Genomic DNA, 13085 nt, shown 5'->3' on the forward strand with positions numbered 1-13085 from the left:
GCTTCATGACAACCACAACAGTAGCAGTGGCACCACCACCAGGTCCAAAATGCTCTCTTTGCCCTGCACACTCACCCCCTCCGTCCTCACAGGTCTTGCGGTTGTGGTTACTGACACCATTTTACATGAATCACAGCTAGTAAGGGCCAGAGCCCAGTTTTCCACTGCACTCCGACTCCAAAGCCAGCACTTTCTGACCCAGCTGGTGATCCTGCTGTTGCTGGTGACCCCGCTGCTTCTCTAGCCAGGTAACCAGAGGTATGAAATCTAGAAAAGTGAAAGTGAGAGTCTGCTTCAACCTGAAGGCTCAAACCCAGGGGTGCCCTCTGGAGTGGGCCACACCGCAAGAGGCTTCTGTACAGGACAATCCTTGCCTAAAGGCCGGGCCTCCGAGCTAAGAGGAACACAGAAGTGAGATCACAATGATTGATTTATTCACGGGAGAAGAACTTACGCATCAAGCAGTCAGGTATCTTCTAAGCACTGGAGATAGAGGGGTGAAGAACTCGACCAAACCCCTGCTCTCCTGGAGCTTGCATCCCAGGAGAGGAGACAGATAATAACAAAGTGAGTATGTATCAGGATGCGGTGAGTCATTTTTCACTGAGTTTTTAGGGATACAGTGCAGTTACAGTCATCCTTGGGATCTTGTACCGTTACATGATGTATCTTGGTTCTTTTTTTTTTTTTTTTTTGGTCCTGAGGATTGAACTCAAGACCTTGTGCTTGTGAGGCAGGCAGCAGCGCCGCTGAGCCAAATCCCCAGCCCTCTTGGTTCTTATGTTTTCTCCATACTCCTGCCCTCCCTTCGCCCCCTCCTCCCTCCCCTATTTACACAGACTTTGTTTCCCTTTTTTCCTTTTCTCGTATTTTTCTTTTCCCTTCTCTCCTTTCCCCTACCCTTCCTGCTTCCCCTGCTCCTTGAGCCCTTTTCCTCCTACTTCACATTATCAATTATACAATTTGAACCTTATCTACACTTTTAGTTTTTCACACCAGAGAAACTATTCAGTATTTACACATGCGTGTCCTTTTTATTTCCCTTGAGTATGGCCTCAATACGCATCCATTTTCCTATAACTGACTCTGGTTTCTCATTCTTTATGGCTGAGTAGTGCTCCATTTTATAGGAAAACCACATCTTTATCCAGTCTCCAGTTGAGGTCAGTTGGGCTGTTTCCAAGTTTTAGCTATTACAGACTGTTCCACTATAAACACGGGTGAGCATATATCTCTGTGGTATGATTCTTTCAGTTCTTTTAGAAAGATGCCCAGCAGAGGGATGGCTGGGACAAATGGAATCTCTAAAGGATATGGTGAGTCTTGACATAAAGAAAAAGACTGGAGGTGAGGGGCTGTACTGAAGCAGGTAGTAAGGGTAGGCCTGCTTGAGGAGGTAACACTTGATCGGAGCCCTCAGTATACTAAGGGAGAGAAGCTTGCCTATAACTGTCGAGAGAATGCCCCACTGCAGAAAGGCTGCAGCAGATGCAAAGGCCCTGAGGTAGGAAGGTGCATGATATAGTCCAGGACATCAGAGAGACCAGTACATCTGGAGTAGGCAGGAGAAGAGGTGTGAGGAGGAGTCTGTGGAGAAAAGATCTCATCAGGCTTATAGTTCATGAGAAAGTTTTTATTGCTGAGAGGGTCCTCTGCAGAGTTCTGAGCAATAGAGTGACATGTTCTGTAGCTGCTGGGTGGAAATGCAAAGACACAGAGAAGGCAGGGTCACAGAAGTCCAGGAGGAAAGCACGGGAAGTGGCCAGTCCCGGGTGGAATCACAGAAGGAACGGAATGAATGCTCATCCCCAAACCCACGAGGCTCAGAGAGACAGCCGAGCTGACTTTCGATCTAAAAAGGGCCATCAAACAGACCAGAAGTCAGACTGAAAGGCAGAACCAAGACCAGTGTGGGAGGCTGCAGGAAAGCTGCCAGCCCTGGGCCGAGATGGAGCTGCCTGGGGCTGTGGGGGGAGCGTCCTCCCCACCCCGGAAGTGCACAGCAGAGGTCAACGCGCAGTGGCCAGAACTGAGCTCCAGAAATCGGAGAAATCTGAATTCGGGTCCCCCTTCTGCTCACCATGCGGATGGTCCGCTAGACTGTGCGGAGGGCCCAGTGCGGGGTCTGGCACCCAGACGTTCAATAAATGGCCGTGGCGATGCGTGACCATGAGGATGAGGATGATGAAGGCGCTGGTGGAGAGGGCGCCGGTGACGACGATGGCGCTGCAGATGCCGGCGGTCGTGGTAAGGACGGTGACGGCGACGCGACCGTGAAGACGAGGAGAGCACGGCCGATGAGACCATTAACGGCGGCAGAACTCTTTCTCTGGCTGGCAGTGGGTGTGGCAGGAGGAATCCAGTTCCAAACAGGACAGGACTGAGGCTCTCTTCACCCGCTGAGGAGATGCCCCCCCCCCTGCGGCCACCCTCACCCTGCTGTGGACTCTGCCGTGCTCGTGATGGGGGTCCTAGTACCACCAGGCTCAGCCCCTGGGTAGGGAGTGCGCTGTGCTGTCCCACTCTGACAGCGTCATCTGCCAGGGAGAAGACCGATGGTCGGCTTAGGGGAGGCTTTCCTTTCTCTTCCTGGGAATAGTTAGCACCTGCTCTACAGCCAGATCTGTATGTTGCTTTTTCCCTCACTCCGATTTTATCAGCACTTCCCCAGTGTGAATTACCTGCTGACTGTCTCCTTGTCTGTGGCTGTACCACTTTCCACCAAGGGTTGTCCTACTTCTGACCCCGCACGTCCCATTGCTAGGCACATAGATGGCTGCCATGTATGTCTGGCCATTATAAATGTCACCGCTGACCCCTCACTTGGATCTCTGATTCCATCTCTGACTGTTCCTCGTGATGGATTTATGGGCCTAGGTCGCCGGGTCTCAGCGTCTTAAGGCGTCCAGTGTATTTTGCAGAAGTATATATCAAGGTGTGGAGAGTCCTGAAATAAAGAAAACGGTAGTTTATGTGGGTTCCACCTCCGAGAGCCTCTGCCTCTACCCTCTCTGTTTCCTCTTCTTTAGATATGGGGAGTCTCTGACGCCTGCCCTAGGCCCTTCTCCCCAGGCTGCCTTGGGAAACACAACAAAAAAGTTTATATCCTGAAATATTGAGTCATGTATTTATCTCTAAGCACTTTAAAAATCAACATAGTTACCCTCGTCTGGTTAAGTTTAATGTGTAGCCAATCCTTCATTTAATGTGAAGTCCAGCGCTGGGCTGGACGGAGCCTGGACAAGGTCTGGCTCTTTCTAACAGGTGGGCTGGGGTAGCAGCTACAGGTCTTCTGGAGGAAGCTTCTTTCCAGGTGGCTGCTGGTGCCCTGAACATACCATCCCATGGCCCGGCTACCCTCGCACACAGCAGCCACTGCAGGGCGCTCTCCACAACCCTGGACCATGGCCACCCTGTGGGGCGGGGCAGCAGGAGTGCCAGAGTCCCAACCCCAAGGGACCCCTCCCCAGAAGAGACAGAAGTGTCCCCTGAGGACATACAGGGAAACGTCTGAACCATGTCCTGTATTCTGGGTGATCCCCGGCAGGACTGAGTCCACGGGGCCGCCTGCTCTTGGGTTTATCCTTTCCCTGCTTCCCCATTCCTCCCTCTGCCCGCTCTCACTGGGTCTCCTGGGATCACCCCCCAAAGAAACCCTCTGAGCTATGGAGGATCCCCCTTCAGAGCAGCCAGGGATGGAGGCCAGGGAAGGGTTTGAGAGGTGCTCATGGGGAGGAAGGGGTGAGTCTGCAGGGACAGTGAGGGAGAAAAGGGGGAGAGGCCAGTCACTCCCAGCTGCTTGGCTTAGATGTCTCGTAAGTGGAGATCCCTCCCCCATCTTTCTTCCACACCTTTTGGTTTTCATCTGGAGAGTATTCGTGGCAATCCTCCTTTGGGCAGCTTTTGGACCAGGCAAGAGAGCACTGCCCTGACCTGCCTACCCACCTGCAAGAAGAGTGGCACGGACCTGTGAGTGCTTCTCACCAACAGATGATGGTGAGGAGATAACATTGCCGCGACTGGTTATGAGGGAGGCAGGTGTGTGTGTGAGTGTGGTGTGTGGTGTGTGTGTGTGTGTGTGTGTGAGTCCCACCATGTGAGAAAGCCTGCAGAGAGGGCCTGGTGGATGACTGGTTATGAGGGAGGCAGGTGTGCGTGTGAGTGTGGTGTGTGGTGTGTGTGTGTGTGTGTGTGTGTGTGTGTGTGTGTGTGTGTGAGTCCCACCATGTGAGAAAGCCTGCAGAGAGGGCCTGGTGGCAGAGAACTTGGGCAGCAGCTGCCACCATGACTGAGCCCCGTCCCTGGCTGACTGCAAGGACTCTTGGACCTCGGTTACACAGAGGTAAGGAGACGAATTCTGCCAACAACCTGAGACGTTTGAAAACCAATCAGGCCTATGATGAAGCTGCAGCCTTTTGAGGCTTTACACCAACACCCAACAACCCTGTACCCAGTCTCCTCGCCCATGAGATGAAAAATGCATGTTGTTGCAAGACACTTAGTTTGTGTCGTTTGTTTGTTTTTGTTTGTTTGTTTGTGTGTGTGTGTTTTTTTTGCAGTAATAGAAAACCAATATACTAAGAGAAAGCAGTTTTGGTGGAAAGGTGGGGATGAAAGTCTGATCGGGTAGATTCAGGGGACCCTCTTACATCGTATGCAATTAAAACTGGATCACAAACTTGAAAATAATAACAAAAATTCTAAAACTTTTAGAAGAACATATAAAGAGAAATCTTGGGTTAGGTAAATATTTCACAAATATGACAGCAAAAGCATAATTCGTAAGAAAAAAACAAATTAATGAACTGAATTTTATCAAAATTAAAACTTTTAGCCTTCCAAAGACACCATTAAGAAAATAAAAAGGCAACCCACAGACTGAAAGATTTGTAAACTATTATCTAAGGGACTGCTGCCTGAACAGGTAATGAATTGCTACAATTCAATAAGAAAACATGTTACCCAACTTAAAATGGGCCAAACATTTGAAAAGGCACCAAAGTAGATATAAGCCAAAGATATCTGAGGGTATATTGGTCAAATGGCCAATAGGCACATGGAAAGATATTCAACATACTTGGTTATTAGGTGTCAGGAGCCATTCTGCATAATTTGGGGGGAAAACCATTTCACAATTAAATTACAATCAGGGCTGCCTGAGGTCTCAATGGTTCCCCCAATGCTGTAATGCTCAAGGGCAAGATGACATGAGCTGAAGATGTCCTGGTTCTTTCAGAACCAAATAGTAATACAAACAGAGAAAGGTTTCACCTGGGAACAAACAAAGTCCTTATCAGCTTAACTCATCCCACCTACTGCTGTAAGAATGTTTTGCTCATCCTAATCAACCTAAGATCCTCAAAGACATAAGATCATCCTCATCCTCGGATTAACCTCTGAGACATCTGATATGCCCTCCGATTATAAATCCTCCTGAATTTAAGGTTATCGCTGCCCGCTGAGTCATCTGTTACGCCCTACGAACCCAATAAATAGTGGCAAGCTCAGAGTATCTTTGTCTTTGCCCTCCCTGAGGCACTGACGTCCCAGCGCCCCCCCCACACCTATACTTGAAATTATCCAAGCTTCTATTGTCTTTTCTTTTCTTTTCTTGCAGTACCGGGGATCAAACTCAGGACTTTGAGCCTTCAAGGCAGGCGGTGGCACCACAGAGCTAAATCCCCAGCCTCTCTATTGTCTTTTTCTTTAGCCCTCACTGTCCACCTTTCTAGGCAGTCAGAGGATTGACTGACCTCCAGTAATTACAAAAACACAAAACTACAGTGAGATACAGCTTTACAGCCATTATAAGAGCTATAAGCAAAAAGACAGACAGTAATAAGTGTTAGCAAGTATGAGAGAACGTGAATATTCCTGGTGGGAATTTACATTCCTGGTGGGAATATACAAGGATATCACCACTTTCAAGCACAATCAGGCAATTTCTTAAAATGTTAAATATAAACTTACTATACAGCCCAGGGATGTGACTCCTAAGCATATACTCAAGAGAAGTGAAAATGTACATCTGCACAAACATTCGTACACCAAGATTTGTGGCAGCTTATTCACAACGGTCCCAAACTGGAAACAATCCTCAAAAAAAAACAGTCCATCAAGAGGTGGATGGGTGGACAGAATGTGCCGTATCCAACGGAATACACCTCAGTAAAAAAAATGAACACAGTACTGATATGTGTTACTACATGGATAAGTCTCAAAAACATGCTAGGTTTGCTGGGGATTTGGCTCAGTGGTTCTACCGCTTGCCTCGCAAGCGCAAGGACCCAAGTTTGATCCCCGGCACCAAGAAGAAAAATGCTAGGTTTTTTAAAAGATCACATATTACGTCACTCCATTTACATGAAACATCCAGAAAAGGCAAATCCATACAGCCAGAAGGGAAATCAGAAATTCCCTAGGGCTAGAGGTGGGGACAGGGATTGGATGCAAACAGGCCCAAGAGATCTCTTTGAAGGACTGAAATGCCCTAAAATTGACTGTCATGGTTTCTCACTCTATAAACTTTCTAAGAATCGTTGAATTTTGCTTTTAAAATGGATGGGGGAGAGGACAGTCTGGCTCCCAGCTGCTTAGCTTAGGCATCTAGTAAGTGGTAACCTTTCCCCCATTTTTCTTCCACACTTTTTGGTTTTCATCTGGAGAGTATTCATGGTAATCCTCCTTTTGGCAGTTTTTGGACCAGGCAGGGGAGCACTGCCCTGACCTGTCTACCCATCTGCAAGAAGTGTGGGACAGGTGGCTTCTCGCTGGGCCAAGTTACCACACCTGTAGAGTAGGAGCCTGGAGCTGAGAGCCCATTAGGGAAAGTCAAGCCTGCAGAAAACAGCAAGATACCCTGAAAACTAGAGTTAGGAGCCTGGATCCAGCCAGACCTGATAGCATCTTCTTAGTTACACGAGCCAGTAAATTCCTTTTCGTTTTCTTTCTTGTTTATCTTAAGCCAGTTTGTGTCTCTTCCACTTGTAGTCTGATTCCTGACAAATGCCATAACTCCTAAGGATTAGGTCTAAAGCAAAACACTACAGTGGTTTTATTTCATTACCATGAGACCCACCATGATCGCCATCCGTCAGGAGAAACTAAATGACTCAGTGAAGTGACCTCTCAAGGACATTAGGCTACCAAGTACAAAGCCACCATGTGAGTGCAGCTGTCCCTGAGCGCAAGGCCTGAGCTGGCTTTGACAGGTCACCTCCCTCAGAGCCTGGCCCCGAGCCAGTAAACACCTGGTGACCAGAGTGATACGGCTGTGCATCTGTACCCTGTGACCTTAGGGCCACCCCAAAAACCTGACAGCTGCCTCCTTCCGACTGTCCAACCTCACTGACACTGGAGCCCCTTCTCGGCCTCCACACCTCATTTCCTCTGCCTCTCGGGCCCAAAGCCTTCTGCCCAGTGAGCCCTGCCACCCTGGCAGCAGGGCTGTCTGCGTGACGATAGTGCCCTGTCCTGCCCATGCCTCAGCCAAGCCCCAGGCTCTCCTGAGCAGTTCTCTGCCCTGCCCTGAACTTTCTAATCTCCGGGTTTTAGGCTCCAGCCCCACATATCCTGCTGTGTAATTTTATGTGACAACTTGAAGAATGTTTTTGGATATCTTAACATTTGCATCAGTGAATTTTGAGTAATCAGATTGCCCTCCCTGATAGGATAAGCTTCATCTAATCAGATGAAGGCACAACTAGAACAAAAAGAGGAAGAGGAAAATGGAACATTACTCAGCCATAAAGAACGAGAAAATAGATTCATTCAAAGGAAAATGGATACATATTGAAGATATACTCCTAAGTGAAATAAATAAGTCACACATGTGTAAATACCAAATAGTTTCTCTGGTGTGAATAATCTGCAATAATACATAAGATCCTAATAAGATTACTGACATTAAGAAATGGGAAGAAAGGAGCTAAAGGTGTAGGGAAGGTAGGATGGGTAGGGGAAGGGTAATAAGGGAAAAGAAAAAAATGTGAGATAATGAAAAGATGGAAATAAAGTGTTTGTAGATGGGGAGGGGAGGAGGGGGTGAAGGGAGGGCAGAGGTAAGGGGAAAAAATGAGAATCAAGACTTGTCATGTAGAGGTACAAGATCCCAACAATGAATGTAACTGTACTGTATCCCTAAAATGTACCAATAAACTCAATTAAAGCTGGAAAAAAAAAGAGGAAGAGGAAATCCTCTAGCAGTCCTAGCCTTCAAACTTCACCTGTACCATCAGCTCTTCTGGGTCTCTGCCTACACACGCTACAGATTTGGGACTCACCAGCCTTCATAATTCCTGAGCCAATTCCTTAATACATGTATATTTACATATCCTATGGGCTCTGTTTCTCTGGAGAACCCTCATACCCTTCCCAAACCAAGAGCCCAATGTCCTTCAGCTTTTATGGTATTCAGCAGGCAGCCTCCAGTTCTCTGTAGGCTTGAGGCCACCTTTGCTGAGTTTCTTCTGCCCAATCTTGCCCTCTTCCCAATAAACCACTTCCCCAAGGACCCTGAGCTCAGAGTCTGCTCCCAGGGGATCCAACTCAGCTAACAGACCATGGTAGCAGCCCCAGAAGCGGGGACTAAGGTGGGACTGTGACGACGGATCCCCTTTCCCTAGTGCTAGAGAGCAGCAATCATCCCTGGCATGAAACAGATCACCATTGTTCCAACCTTCAGCCCCAGTAAACAGTGAGAGGACAAAAAGGAGGAGAGCGCTGGCTAGGGCATGGTCCCTGGCATTGCACTGAGAAGTATGGAGGTGGATAAGGAAATGGGATTAGGGGCTCTCACAAAGTGCCACTGAGACATTAAAATGAAAAGTATAGATTCAGGTCTCTTAGTCACCAACCTGAAGTGCAGGTTGACCAGAAAGCCTCCTAGCAGCACAGGAGGGACATCCATCTCCACAGGCCTGCGCAGACCTCATGGTGGCAGGGCAGACCTTCCATGAAGGATGGACAAGTCCTCTGTACTGAGGTCAGGACCCTGAAAGGAAAAGAGTGCAAGCCTAATATTGGGGGGTGATATCAGGATGGATGGACTGGAAGATCCAGATACCTGAGAACCCCCTCAGCATGCAAAAGTGGCATTGCCCTTCACTGGAAGATAAAAGCCCCTTGCTAGACCATGTAGAAGTTCAGATGAGAAAGAGCCTTACAAAAGAATGCTTAGGATCTTCCCCAACACCTCATCTATGTGTTCAGAAAAAAGGAAAAGCTGAGCGTGGGGCAGGGTATGTGCAGGCAGCCTGGGCAGGGGCACGGCACAGGGAAAAGCAGCAAACTGTGAAGGAAGCCGAGGAGCTCTGCAGAGCCAGAGAGCAAAGGGTGGGTGAGAAATGGTGCAGGACAGAAGTACCATGGCCACCAGACCCATAACTAGGCTCAAATCTCATCATGAACTAACAACCACAGTACCAGATAGACCAAAGAGAAAGAGAGATTATATATCCAAGAAGCTGCAAGACCAGGTGACATGGGCAGCAGGAATCAGGAAAGTCAGCCACAAGTGGGTCTTGAGGGTGCTGGATGAAGGGGGCCAGAATATAAAGCTGGGTGGTGTGACATAAACATAAAGGCACTGTCTTGTGATACTGGATAGAGCACTGTGACTGGCTGGAGGCGGGTTTACTGTGCCACTGGAATGGCTCTTGAAATCTCGAGAAAAGCCACCAACAATAAATGGAGTTGCAGTCCCAGAAGCACTTGTCTTACTGTGGAAGAAGGAAGGAGTCAGGAGGCTCAGAGGAGCAGCGTGCTGAAAAGGGAGTACTGTGCACGACCAGAAAACCACCAGTTGTCTGTGTCCCTCAGGGAGGCTTGGAAAGCTCTGGTACCTGTGGCATCGGCAAAACTGAGAAGAAGCTCAGTGGTGGCTGAGCAATGTGACAAGGGCTGGGGTTATCAGTCTGTTCTAGAACAACGGTGCCAGGTAACTATGGGGACAAGAGGGTCCCATAACCATCAGAAGCAAGTGTCATAATTATCATAATAGGCAGCAAGGTCAGAATGGCAGCCTCGTTAAATCTAAATCTCTTTAAGCTTCACAAAACATTCATAAGAGATGGAAAAGACAGACCACAGACTTGAAAAAAAAAATATCTGCAAACCCTATATCTGACCAAGGACTGGTTTCCAGTGCAGAAAACTCCCAGAACTCAATAAAAATTAAATAACCCATATTTTTAGATAGACAAAGGACTTACCCAGAGGTGGATGGCAAAAGAACTCGTGAAAAGATACATGACATCTTTTCAATCTTTGTATTATTTCTTAGTGTTGTGGTTTGGATCAAAAATGTCCCCCAGGTGGGGGATTTAGCTCAGCGGTTCCGGCGCCTGCCTCGCAAGCTCAAGGACCTGAGTTCGATCCCTGGTACCACTAAAAACAAAACAAAACAAAAATGTCCCCCAAAAGTCTCATGGGCTCAGAGGTGGGGCTCTCAGAAAGTGATTGGATCGTGGGGAGCTATAGCCATCACTGTGTTCATCCGCGGATGAGTTCGGGAGCTGAATGTGCTGCTAGGAGGTGGGGCCGGGTTGGAGGTGGTCACTGGGGCGACGTCTGGAAAGGTAAATTCTTGTTCGCTTCCTCTCCCTCTGGCTCCTTCGCACTCTGTCTCTGTCGGCTTCCCAGCTGCCCTGAGGTGAGCAGCTTTTCCTCCATCGCACCCTCCCACCGTAATGCTTCTGCCGTGGTGGATGGAAACCGTGAGCTAAAATAAACCTTTCCCCCTCGAAGTTGTCAAGAATTCTGTCGGCAGTGGAGAAGCTAACGTAGCTAATAAGGAAACTGCAGACGAAACCTCCGTGAGATCTCGACACATCTACGAGAATCATTAGCAGTAAAAAGGCTGACAATGGTAAATGCTGGAGAGCACGTGGGAGGCCTGTCCCCCACTCACTGCCCAAGGACACCTGAAACAACAGGAGTCCTTTGGAACTCAGTTTGGCTGTTGTAAAAAGTTAAACATGCAAACGACCTTATGACCAGCCACTCCCCTACTAGATATTTTCCCTAGAAAAGTCATTACGTAAGTGCACAAAAGACTTACACACAAATGTTCATGGCCGATTTATTTAATTTTTTAAAAGCTGAAATAACCTAATGTCCATCGCCAGAAGAATGGATTCACAAATTACAATAGATCTACACAATCCTTTACTTTTCAGCAAATAAAAAGAAACAAACTAACACATTACAATAACACATACACATAACAATAAAATAAAAATAATCAGGAAAAGAAAAAGAAAGCAAATAAAAGAGTACAGGCTTATCATTCCAGATATGTCAAGTTCTTCAACTGCAAACTAATCTACAGATACAGAAAACAGGTCAGTGACTGCCTATAGAAACAGGAGGTAGAGAGGGGACAGGAAAAGAGAAAAGGTGGCCGGGCACACTGAGGTAGATGGCTGCTGAATGGGGTCCCCTGGAACCAGGCAGGGCCTCTCTTGGGTTGAGTAGAGCACCAGGCTTTCGGGCTTTCTCGGTGTCTGCCCAGGCCATCCTCTCCTGGAGTCAGTCAGCGCAAGAGGAGACAGAGCAAGATTTACCCAGGACAAGGACAGGAGCTCTTCCCACGCTCAGGCAGCCCCCAGGAAAGTTATTTCAGCTAATGGATGGCCTCTCTCCAATGTCCTCTGGCAGCTGGGCCCTCCTTAACCTGCAGCAGTGCCATTAGGAGAAAGTTTGCTCCATGGAGCTGTGATGATCTTTAGAAACCGCAAGTTAAACACTAACAGCAAGGGCAGCGCAAGCTTAACCCTGCCCCTCCCAGCCCAGGCCTCCTGGAGGTGGCTCTGCAAGTTGCTGGCTGGACTCCCAGGGAAGCTAGGGTCTGATTTCCAGGCCCCTTTCACCTGGTAAACAAGTGGATGCGGGCAGAATGGGGACAGGAGAGAGGACAGGAGCCAGGGCAGGAGCCCTTGAGGCCTCTGGGCCAGGTGTCTATAGCCAGGGCCTCTCCCAGGTTGGTTAGGGGGTGCAGCCCTGCGAGACCTGGACCACTCCCTTAACCTTGCTGTTTGCTGCTCCTGCCGGGGGAGAGGCCAGAGGGGCTCCTGGCCCCAAGGTTCTCCGGTCCAAGCTGCTCACCAAGCACAGCCTATTCTCTTCCAGAGAGGGGTGATGTATCTTGTCCTTCCAGAGTCCTGCACCAAACTTTTCTCTGCTTGGACTTCATGTGGCCAAGGCAGCGGGGAGCAGATGACCTAGATGAGCTGAGAGAGGGGAGAGGTTTCTGTTGCCAATTGTCCCCATACAGCCTGTTACTGCATTGTCTAAGCATTCAGTGGGAAGGAGGCATTTTTGTCACTGAAATTCATTGCCTCTGGCAACAGAAGAGGAGTCACCTGAACTCTTGTTTTGGTTGATTCCCCAAAAAGCTGTGTGATCTTAGAAAAGTTGCTTTGCCTCTCTGGGCCTCAGTTTCCATCTCTGTTTGCTGGCTCTTTGGGCTAGGAGGCCTCCAAGCTTTCCACAGGTATACTCCAAGAGTTAACAGATGGGGTTCTGAAGCGGGTTTGGCTGATAGCAGCCACTGAACCCTTGAGCAGACTCTGCGTTCTGTGAGAGTCACACACTCAAAACACCCCATGCCAACCCAGGCTGTGAGAAGGAGGTATCATCACCTGTTCCCAGTCAAGTGGCACGGGAACTTGTCCAGGTTGAGCCTGGCTCTGATTCCAGATTCCAGCCTCTTACGCATCCACCACTCTGATCCTGCCCACCACGACTTGTGTCCCTTAGAACCCTCCCCCTGCCTCCACCCAGCCCAGGACCCCTCTCCAAAAAGACTCCACTGCTGTCCCAGATGCCCTAGTGCTGCCCATCCAGGCCCCTGGTGTGGTTCCACACCCCAGTGTGTGGTGGCTTTTGCTGTCTGAGCCCAGACACAAACACTGACCCATCCCCTGACCGCTCCAGGCTCATCCACATCTGGGGGTGGACGAAGGCTGCAATGGGCTCAGCCTCTGGATTTGGAGCCCCCAGGTACCACGGGGGCTACAGAGGGGATGGGAACGGACACCCACTGAGATCAGCAGATCCCACCCGACTCTCCGTGCTGAGAGAGA

General features: G+C 48.9%; 1 long non-coding RNA gene across 2 annotated transcripts; it reads right to left on the minus strand.

Annotated features, from left to right (window-relative positions):
- Positions 1–1690: 1690 nt before the first annotated feature.
- LOC104867483 lies at positions 1691–9892 on the minus strand. 2 transcript variants are annotated; one of them, XR_781775.1, is made up of 5 exons: positions 9721–9892; positions 8856–8992; positions 2682–2947; positions 2081–2333; positions 1691–1852 (listed from the first exon to the last, which is right to left on the minus strand). It is a non-coding gene; the product is annotated as an uncharacterized LOC104867483 (long non-coding RNA). The 2 variants fall into 2 exon arrangements; XR_781774.1 differs by lacking the exon at positions 8856–8992.
- Between the last annotated feature and the right edge of the window lie 3193 nt (positions 9893–13085).

The sequence above is a fragment of the Fukomys damarensis genome, unplaced genomic scaffold (genome assembly GCF_012274545.1).
Source record: "Fukomys damarensis isolate Sample0158 unplaced genomic scaffold, DMR_v1.0_HiC HiC_scaffold_23, whole genome shotgun sequence".
Lineage (NCBI taxonomy): Eukaryota > Metazoa > Chordata > Mammalia > Rodentia > Bathyergidae > Fukomys > Fukomys damarensis.